Raw genomic sequence first — 11171 nt, 5'->3', positions numbered from 1 at the left:
GTGGGTCTTTGGGTTTCTGGAGGAAACAATCTTTTTTGACTACTGTGGTAACTGCAAATATGGAATTACAGTGGCAGTGTCATGCAAACTAGAAAGAACATTAAAAGAAAACAGTACTTTCTGTGGTTCTTTTTAAAGACAATATGCTGGCTGTTCAGAATACTAAGTAACCTACAGTGTAGGTGATCTAGAATGAAACATGGTGTTAAAACACAGAATACTGTAACTGAACTTCTTTGTTATTTGCTTGTTTGAAACAAAGAAACTGTCCTTTCTTCATGTCTAAATTCTCTGGTTAGGTAGTAAGGTAGTAAGATATTATAATGAAAAGGTAGTAAGATATTATAGATATTATAATGAAAAATTCCCTTTCACTGTATAAGCACACTTATATTTGTATCTTAAGCTTTGCTCTGGTATCCGTAAGTCTGCATGTACGCTACTTATGAGATTTGAAATTCTATAGTAAAAGGCTGAAGTAAAAACCTACTGAAATGTAGACAAATCAAGTAAACCATTTGTGGGTTTTTGGTTTATTTGTGGTTTTCTTTCATGTGAGATTATATAATCTTATAACCTGTAACTACTTTTCTCTAATTTTTTTCTGAAACATACTACTACAAATGATGCTGCTTGCTCTCTACAGCTCTTGTATAGCCTCCACAATTTTGAGCTGAGGCTTGCTCACTACCTATTAATAGATTTGGCTAGACTAATGTTTTTTTTCCGTTCCTGCCATTAGTTTAATAAATACAATTGAAACAATACAATATTGTAACACTGGTTCTTTATGTATTTTTAAAATAGGAAGATAAAATGTAGCTGTAGCTTCAGAGCAGCCTGTTTCAAGGCCTTAACTAGCCCTCCTCCTTTAACTTTGTTAAGAATGGATTTAGCAGCTATATGTATTGTTATACTTCTGCAGGTAACATAAACATTTGTCACCAGAGAAAATTGTGGAAAACAGAACTATTCACAGACAGTAGTTCTCAATTTAGTTTCAAACAGAAAATTGACTGAATCACTACCTTAAATTTCATTTTCATGGGATTAATGTTATGACGGATCAGCTTGATCTGAGCTTTATTCCCAGAAAACATCTCACACTTCCATATAGTGAAAATCGTCTTTTTGCTTGTTCAGGTCTCAACTTGTTCTTCCCAGCAGTAGACTTCTGTCAGTGGGCAAAAGTTATGTCCAGTGGAGGCATCAGACAGTACTCCTTGGGTATCCAGTGAAGGCAAATGCAGTGGCTTCCTTATCTCTCCTGGGGGCTCTGCATCTCACTATAACAACACCAATGATTTCTTCACAGAAGCACCCTTCAGTTAAAAAAAAGACCAGCTATTGGACCATTAAAAGAAAATAATATTCCTTGCCTTATTTTGTTAAGTTTCATAACAATCTGTAAGATTTGGCTACTGCTTTCTACAATTGACATCCCACAGCTTTATATTAGGATTATCTGGTCTGAGTTTGTAAGTAAAAATAAGTTTTTTCATGTACTGTCTCCTCTTCTGTCAATGATGAGTGCCAGCTGCCTTCTCCTGCATTGCTGACTTCTCTGTCTATGGCAAACAAGTGGTACAGAAATATTGTTGAGGCAGTAATACAGTAACAAGTATGTGAACTACTAACTTGTCTATTGCTTTCTTTTTCTTCTTAAATATCATTGCTACTATGGAACAAGCACTCAGCAGTGATTTCAACATTATTGGAAGCAAAAGAAGCTGAATCATGTTATATGAATAAGCAGATACACCTCACTTTTACAACAGCAATAACTTCTGATGGAAGTTGTGGAGTCTTTGGCTTTGATGTCGCAAGAGAAACTCCAAAGGCCACAAATGGTGGATCTTCATCTCAAACCCACATTGGTCTGATGGGTTAACAGGCTGGTTTTTTACTGTCTGATTAAAGGGAGGCTTGCTTATTGGCATATCCTAGGCTCTTGAGTTTTATTCTGCTTTTTACATAATAAGTTCTTTGTCCAGAAAGCAAAGAAATGTGATGACTATAGTTTTTGTTCCAATGTCTGGGCTGAGTTTTGGGTTATTAAGACTCTTTCCAATTGTAAGATATTGTTCCCTCAGGCTTTTTTATGTAATGTGTGATAAAGGAGTTGGAAAGCAAATTTATTGCCTCTTTTTCTTAAAAGCTTTCCTTTTCATCCTTGACAGTGATTACAGGACCTTTACTGCTGAAGCTATTGGATTTCTCTTGAATGTCTTATTCCTTGGTGTCATTAACAATATAAGTTATCCTTTCCTAAATCTCCTCCTCCTGTTCACTTTCAAGGGACATATTTTTGCATGGCTTCAATGTTAATGTGGACAAAGTTCCCACTAAGGATAGGGAAACTCTACAGACCATCTTGGATTAAGAGTACATTTATTGGTCATGGATCTTCATGTATCTTTTCTGTGAGTATCACACATTACAGACAGCAAAAACTTCCAGTGAGCCAAAAAGAACTGGAGCAGCTTTTATGTCATGTGATACTTCTTTTTTTTTTACCCAGGTTTTTGTCTCTCTATTTTCAGTTTGGAAACCCAGCATTGTGCCCAACACTCACATTCCCTGTGGGGACTATTTCTGATGACTTCACAGTTTCATAATTACATTGAGCAACAGCTGACATCTCTCTGCACAGGCTGCAGCCATTTCTGTTTCCAGACTTTATTCCTCTTAGTTAACAATGATACAGCAAATTCCTAACTCACTACTAAGAGTGAATGAAAAAGACCAGTCTTTTAAAAAGACTGGGGAAGAAAGAAAATCAGTTATTTATTTCTAAGGGCATTGCTACCTTCTGTGTTTGCAGGGTTCATCGTGATTATTCAAGGAGTGAAGATATTTATGGAAATACCAAATCTGCACCCATTTTCCCATGCATTAGTCTAGCAATGAGAAGTGATCATAGAGATGAAAAGGGAACAGCTATGCTTCAGTGAGATTTCAACCTTCCTGAGCCTAGAATGTAAACAGATCTGCCACTTTATTTGTAGAAAAATGAACATTACCCTGATTAAAAAAAAAAAAAAAAGTCAACAGCTTTTATAAAGGTGGGAGGATCCACCTCTTTGCACATACAGCAGTGAAAGAGTGAGACAAACCTTTTGCTTACCCATCTCCCTGGCTATCCTTCCTCAGCAAGGCTGAAGAAGGATGAAGGCCAGATGATGGCCACAGATAAGAGCAGGGAGGACACACCTCATGGCTGGGCCTTTTGCTTACATTTGCTGCCAGCAGAGTAACTGGACTGTGCTTCATCAGTGTTCAAACAGTCCCACGTATGTGGTGAAACTAAAAAGAATCCCAAAGCTCCCAAGCAAAATAAAAGTCCCACTTCCCTCAGCCTCAACTCACCCAAATGAAAATGCAGAATCTTTCAGACACAGAATTAAGACTCTCGTGTTTCAGCATTTGCTCTTCTTATATCATGCATTGTTCTTGTGACAGTACAAAAAACATTTTAAAATCACATTTTTAACTTAGTAGAACACCACCAATACGGCTTCTTAGTAGCCCAATCATGCAGAGGCCAACAAATTTAATGCCCACACTTCTAAAATGCCACATTTTTGAAAGTACTGTGTCTTGAAAACTTGTAATAGATTTTTTTTCATTACTGCAATTCAGTAGGACCAAAGCAATATAATTCAAATGGATGGAAATATACAGACTGAGACTTCCAAAGTGGCCAACAGAAGACAAGCAGGTCTCTTCCAGTGCTCTCAGTACAGCCTGGATGTTTCAGCCTTTAAAATTATTTTCAAATCACAACAGTAGCTTGCTATTTGGAATGCTGGGAGAAGACATAAGAAATAAGAAAAATGGAAGGTATTTTATGATTTTAGATTTTCCTAAATCACAGTCAATGGCAATGACAATATGATCAGCTTTGAATTATCATTAGCATGCAAAACAGAAAAAATAAGCTGTCCCGTGAACAACAATAAAAGGGCATTACCAAACCCTTCTAATTTTGTTTAACATGTGTAATTGAATTAATTTATTTATGAAACGGAATATACATTGTCTTCTCTCGTTATGTTTTTCTCACTCTATTGAGCAACCTCCATCTCCGAGCTTATCCTTCTCTGCCCCATTCCCCGCCCCCTGCTTGTTGTGCTGGAGGAGAAAATGAACAGAACTCCATTTGTTTGCCAGCAGCAGCAGCAGAGGCAGCAATGTCAGCCCCGCAGAAGCAGCCCCCTGCCTCTGCGGCCCTGGGTGAGGGGACACCTTCCATTATTGGGAATCATTCCTATGAGAGAACAGGGTTTGCGAAGGTCTCAAGTGAGCAATGACCTGTTTTAAAGAAGGTAGAAATATAGAAAAAGAAGTATTTTAGAACCACAGCATATTCAGATTAAGAAGTTTTTACTACCTTCCCTTCACAAAGGGAATGGAAACTACTTGCAGGGGTGTAGTCAATCCTTTGTGGTGCTCCAGGCACACCTGCAATAGCATGACTTTCATTAAAGCAATCTTAAAAACAAGTTGGTTAGCTTTCCTGACCCCGTTCTTTCCAGAGTCTCATTCTTCTGGTAGTTGGGAGCCTTCCTCATTTCCAGTTTAAAAGCACTCATTGTTTGTTCACAGTCATATGTTGCTACTCAATTTCCTCCTGTTTGCAGGCTACCATCTTCCCATCAGAAAACATGATCCCATCTCCCTCACAGACACCTTACTCATGCTCTACCTTTCTTTGCTGGGCTACAGAAACCAAAACCTTTCAGTTTCACCTTCACAGATAAGATGATGCAAAATTAAAAGGAGAAATTAATAGCTGGGGTTTCTTTTGCCTAATCTTTTGAACAAGTTTGAACTGACCTGCCTTAAGTATGTATGGCCATAACCGTGCAAAGTATCCCAGGTGAAATCTCACTTAGAGCATGCATTACCTGTACTGGGGTACAGGTCATCAGATAAATCCTCCAAGACCTTCTATCTTCTGATCTTTATGTTACCCTCATAACTCCTCTTTCCCTCCCCTGAAAACAGGAGCCCTTTGTGGTTATACTTCATGCAGCTTGCAATGCCTAGGTAGGGAAACATCCACCTGCTTCAGCAACATTAGAGGTTTGCAATTTAAACTTTTAAGAGTGCTAGGCAAGCCTTATCTGCTGCTGAAGCTGTTACTTCTTTTTACTAACTTTTTTATTCAGAATACTTTCTCCTAGTTGCATATTTTGAGTCCTCCCATCATACAGTTTTCTCCATGCTTCTGCTTTGTATTTTTCTTCATTATCAACCTCTGTAGAAACACTATTAGGAATATCTGTAAGGTATTTTTTTTTTCCAAAAGAAATTTTTTTTATTTTCAAAAAGAATCTTAAGATCAATGTTGGCTCAGCACAAGTTTAATTTGGAACATGTGATGGGTCTGACTCACATTGTGCTATTCATGCCATCCATCCCTAATTTGGAACAAGCCTAGTAGTTTAGTTATGACCTGAAAATGTCTGAAGACAAATTATATATAGCATTTAAAAATATTCATAATGTCAAAAATGGTCATGAACATCAAAGTACCTCAAGGAATGCACAGGTCCACAATGGGGACATTTCTCTCTGGAGCCTACAACAATCACCTTCACAACACCTGGATCTCTCTGCACCTTATATTCATGCCCATGTATAACTGACTGAGCTTGACATGCTTCTCCCAGGTTTCCTCAAAGGATTGTCTTTGAAAGAATACACCAAAGAGCAGAAGTGCTCTCTGATCCAAAAGGGGATTAGCGATTAGTTGAGATTAGATTGTCTCAGCACTGCAACAGCTTTATCTCTGGCTATGCAGGTAAGAAAACATTCCTGTTTTCAGGAGCAAACCACAGCCATGAGACCTAACAGCAGGATGAACAGGCATGTGGGGAATGCAAGCAATGTTATTCTTGTCTGTGATCCAGAAATTGGCTTTAAGACTTAGTGAGAATAATCACTCTAACCTTGGTTTGTAAGTTCTTTGAAAAAACCCACCAATGTGGACACCAGGCATTTATCATGTGCCATCAGACATCACCATGCAGGGATAAAAATTCCACTGCTTCTCCAACATGACATCATGCTGAGCAGGAATTCAAAACAGGCCACCTGGGTGAGGACGAGAGGGAGCCGTAGGACAAGTGGTGAAGTAGTCACAGTCATGCCTCGTCAGCACTGTGCCATGCCAGGCCTAGAGAAAAAGTATCTGAACCAGACTGACCTGGACCTGGCTCTGACACAGTGGGATGTGAAAGGAGGAACACATACAGCTGGGTAGCATGCTGCCTGGTACCACAAGTGCATGTCTGAAGGAAGGAGCAGCAAGCATGGACACTCTGCTAGATAAAAGTCTTGCAGCTTTACAAAGCTCGCATTCTTCATTTAAATTCTTGCTGTCTCATATGAGATAAATACTTGTACATCAGCTGAAGTGAGGCCTACATTTAAAGGCCACAAACACAAAGAAGATTCCTAATTAAGTTCTTTTGCTGAACCAGGCAACTTGTTTGCAAGGAAGGAATCTGTTGGGGTCAGGCAGTGGGCACCTTGCTGCCATGCTTACCGTGGGCTGCTTGTCTGCACACAGCAATGGGATGTGCCTTGGAGGCAGCCTGTGGACAGGCACAGGAAAGGAAAAGCAGAGGACTCAGAAGAGAAGCGTGTATTTGAAGGTTACAGACTACTGTTGACTAAAAAAAGGGCAGTAAATAGGAGGCAGGATGACAAGGTGAAGGGACAGGAGCTGTCCAGGGCCACCAACTAAAGCAATGCATGGGAGGCCCCAGCCAAGGGCTGAAACCAAAACTTCCCCTGCTTAAATAAATATGTACAAACAAAGCGCCAAAACCAGACAGTAAAAGATGAGATGCTTAATCCTTCAGGGTTCAGTATGGCAGGCTGCAGATGCCAGACTGTTGGTTATGGTGCTGCATCACTGCACTGCCACGCAGGGATTCATGGTAGACAAAAAAAATAATTGAATTGAGGGCAGCTCCCTATTTTTATATCCTGTTTCTCTCTTTCTCAATGGTTGTTTTCTTTCTTTCACAAAGGAATTGCAAAACAAAGGGATATACACAGAAGATTTGAAGTTATATAATCTTATCTGGACGAAACAGAAAAAAGGAAAACATAGAGGTATTTCATTCTAAATGTCAAGAGACTATAGAGGCACTACTCTTCAAGGAAAGCAAACAAGAGACACTCATGCTTGCAGTTGCCTTTGAAATCAACTCCCAAAAGTTGCAATACTAACCTCTTGCAAATAAGCTACCAATCCTTTCTTGTAATTGTTCCAACCTCTGTGCATCCCTCACCCTATGCTGTGTCAACAGAAAAGCAGAACAGTGCTTAGGGTTCCCTAATGCTATAAGTGTGTTAAGAGTGAAAAAACCCAAAACAAAAAACTCAAGTATTCTTTGTTCTTCTGGCTACAGACAGAACCACTTCCCTGTCCAGCGAATTTGCTTATTTCTTGTCATAGCGCTCAGAGTTCTCAAGAGACTGTATTCATATCTAATGGTTTCATGTGCTGCTGCTATTTTCTGTTCTTGAAAAAAGGTCAAGGATATTAGTGAGTCATATTTTTTCCTCTATTTATTTCCATAGCTAAGCACAGGTTATCCTTTATCACCAGCAGGACAAGTATTGATTTAACATTCTTCTCAATGCTGGTCTTAGTACAGAACCTGACGCCCTTCTCATTAAGCCAAACTTGCACTGGCATGCCTCCTTTGTCTACTTTGAACTTCCAGTAGAATGACAGAGAAAAAAGTTTCTACTTTGTTATTCATCAAGATTATTAGTGATGAAATTATGGCCCTGCAGTCTCTTTGACTGGAGCATTTCAGCCCTTCTAGTGCAGTGAAAAGCTTTCATGATCCAGGACTACTGGGATGTGGATTTCTAAAGCCAAGGATGTCAGGCCTTTTCCTCTCAGACAACTTGATCTAAATCCCTCTTTCTTACCACTCATTTCCCCTTTCAAATCTCTGGATGCACACAGAATACAACAGAACCCACATCTACAGATTACTGCATGCATTCCCAAACCCTTGGAGCTCAAAGTCACAAATATGTAACTTCACATTAGGTTTCCCTGGCAAAGTCCCGAGGCAATGATTGTGCCTTCATTAGCTATTTTCTCCTCAGTGATGCAACCACCCACAAAGTGGTGAACGGCATGCTGTGATTTGAAAAAGCTAGCCCACAATGACACTGGCCTTTTCTGGACAGCAGCTCAAAGCTCACTGACAGGTCAAGCTTAGGATATGAAAATGTCAAGCAAGATACCTGCTGTGATTTATCGTGAGTTTACGTAATGAGAGAAACACTGGCCTCTGCACAGCATTAACAGAAAAAACCCACACTACTTATATATTAGATCCAGAAGGCACTGCTGATGAAAGCTCTTCCCAAGACTGTTACAATGCTGGAGCATGTCCTAATCAGCAGACCATTGACTGCATCTCAGAAAGCTCATATAAGAACAAGACTAAATGCTGAAAGGTCGTCATGCTTTTGTGCTTTGAAATAAAACACTCTGAAGCAAAATGACTACGCACAAGTCTATAAAGAACAGTGGTGCAGTGATCAAGACTGTTCTCAAGATCCCATTTTGAAAAGATAAAATCCATGTACAAAACCATGGATTCAAAAACAAAATAGCATTTGCACATGCAACATGTAACCAGAGATGGCTCAAACTATAAGTAACAAAAGAGGTAAGTGAGCAGTTATAGCCCATCTCCTCATTTCCTTGACCATTTATTTAGTCTTGCATATAAGTCAGCAGTAATCAAGACAGTACTTCAGCACCACTCGGTGTATAATTCTCCTGCTCACAACACACCACATACATATGCATGTGTGTCTTAAAGAAGCATGTGAAAAATGTGTTTCCCTGTGTCAAAAAAAAAAAAGCTTTCAGTTGATGACTGCCTTTGGTGTTTTGATATGCTGAAAAGTGTTGTGCAGTTTGGATTTTCCTCCTCTTTTAAAGTGAATGCTTAAGATTCCAAAATCGTTATGATCCAACATAATTACAGGGGAAGCGGACAGTGCTGTCACACTAAATTTGGCGGCCCACATTACCAGTTGCTATGTGCTTCTAAGTGCATAGAAAAATGACCAGAGATGTCAAGCACATCACCTGGCATTTTCACTTCTGTTGGGGAGAGTTGGTGGCTGGTTTGAATTCATCTTCTTAGCTGGCCTCTTGGGCTGAGTGTGGTGCAAATAATTCTAATGTTCAAAGTCACCTCCAAAATGCCATAGTGGAGGAGGAAGAGGAATGGACTGACAGAATAAATTACCCAAGCCAGTAGCAGGGTGAGGGCAAAATGAATGCGCACCCTGGTAGCAATCAGGAAGAGGTGCTGCACTGCAGCTCCAGTCTGGTAACAGTCACAGAGATGTCTGTGTGACTAATACACTCCAGCACGCATGGGACAACCAAGCAAAGGACCCAAAGAACTGAACTGGAAAGTCAGTAAGAAAGAGTAAGTGAGAAAGGTCAAGAAAGGGTACAGGGCTGTGGGCATACGCCATACAGGACCATAGGACTGAAATCTCCCCTGTGCTTGCCAAGACTTGTCTCACAACAGCTTATGCCTTTAAAAAAACTCAGCAAGCCTCCAGCTAAAAAGCAGAGTTAAGATCTCCCTTACTTCCACATTGAGGACATCTCAACACTCTACTTCTCTCACACTGGAAAGGTTCCTGCATTTTGGTAAATTCATTTTGTTTGCATATTTTCCCTTCAGCTCTGTCAGGGAGACCCTAACACAGTGTATTGCTCACTCGGCTAGCAAAGGGCACAATGCCTCCAGTGAATGCTTCTAAAAGGAACAAAACAGGGATTCACAGTCAATACTTCTACTAGCTAGGTAGCTCTGGTTTCTCCCTCCAGCAAGTGCTCTCTGTGTATTGAACCTGGGAGGCAGTATGTGAAAAACAGGGTGCTGTGAGAAAACTTCATCATGGCCACTGATTATTAATAAAAGAAATTCCTCACCTCTGAGTTGCAGGCTTTTTATACTTCACCTTAGTAGGAGCCCATAATTACAGTGCCCTTCTTAGAGTCCACTGAATGCCTTTGAGGAGGATGTGGTTCTCAAGCTCTGAAAATCTTCATGTTTGATCCATCATGTGATCACTTTACAGTAATCAAAAAAAATTTTTTTTGGCAACTCATTGTATTTGAGCCCATGTAAAACACCACTACCACCACCACCTAATTCTGTCTGAAGGTCAGGACTCCCTGTGCCACATTTTAGAAGGAAGTAAAGTGTGAGAGGGGAAAATCTGCTTTTTAATTGGAAAATCATCTGGAAATCTTTTCAGTTTAAACTGTGTTTACCACCCCAATCTTTCTCACTACTCCTGCCCAAATTCTTCTCCACAGCAGTGACCTAGCCAACCTCATTTCCCCTTTCCTCTCCTTCATGACCACACCACAGTTCATACAACTGCAGATGGTTATCAAACTCCCATCCAAGCTATAAATGCTTCACTTCTATAATCTTTCCTCTTGTGTAACTGACATTCTTTTCCCCTCTGAACAGAACCAAAAATGTGAAGTGTCTTCCCACTCCAAGATGCTGCTAACAATTAATTTTCTTTTCAAATGGCCTAAAAGTTTTTTAATTGGTAAGATGCTGACAGAGAAAATGACAATGATGGACTTGTTTATGTGTCTGTCTTACATCTGCAGGACAGCAGATTTGAGATCAAAGGCTACCAAATTCTAGAAGCACATTGGTATGTTATGACAAGAAAAGCCTTTGTCTTGAGGAGTGAAGATGCCAGGGGTGGATCAGAAGCTACCTCACCGTAACTATCCACAGCTACAGGAAAAGCAGTTACTGTATACTAACACAGAGGTTACAAAAATAAGATATTGGTCACTGGTATGCAGCAGAAGGAAGGAGGGGTAAGCAGGGAGTGAACAGGGAAAAGAGCCCAATAAAATCTAGACATAAACCCTGCATTTTGAGGAAAGTAGATGTCAAATATCATCTTTAAAAAAACAAAGGAAGAACATTGGGTGATGTGGTTGCACCCCTTACAACTACACAAGCTGCACATCTGACTTGATGAAGGAAAAAAATCAGTCCTGGCTGACAGGTACCACTGCATTCTTCAGCCAGTACAGGCTGAAGAACATAATCATGCCA

General features: G+C 40.0%; 1 protein-coding gene and 1 long non-coding RNA gene across 3 annotated transcripts in view; one reads left to right on the top strand and one right to left on the bottom strand.

Moving 5' to 3' along the window:
• The window catches only part of LOC146768317 (uncharacterized), a 37273-nt gene extending 35334 nt beyond the window's left edge, over positions 1-1939 (top strand). The window contains exon 2 of the long non-coding RNA XR_014952784.1: positions 1691-1939. This is a non-coding gene — a long non-coding RNA (uncharacterized LOC146768317). The remainder of the gene's footprint in view (positions 1-1690) is intronic.
• The window catches only part of ANKH (ANKH inorganic pyrophosphate transport regulator), a 105993-nt gene that overhangs the window by 85861 nt on the left and 8961 nt on the right, over positions 1-11171 (bottom strand). The gene's annotated exons all lie outside the window — the stretch shown is intronic.

Source organism: Lonchura striata, chromosome 2, assembly GCF_050655825.1.
Source record: "Lonchura striata isolate lonStrDom1 chromosome 2, ASM5065582v1, whole genome shotgun sequence".
Classification (NCBI taxonomy): domain Eukaryota; kingdom Metazoa; phylum Chordata; class Aves; order Passeriformes; family Estrildidae; genus Lonchura; species Lonchura striata.
Note: the sequence above shows the minus strand (reverse complement) of the source record. Positions and strands in the feature narration are given on the sequence as shown.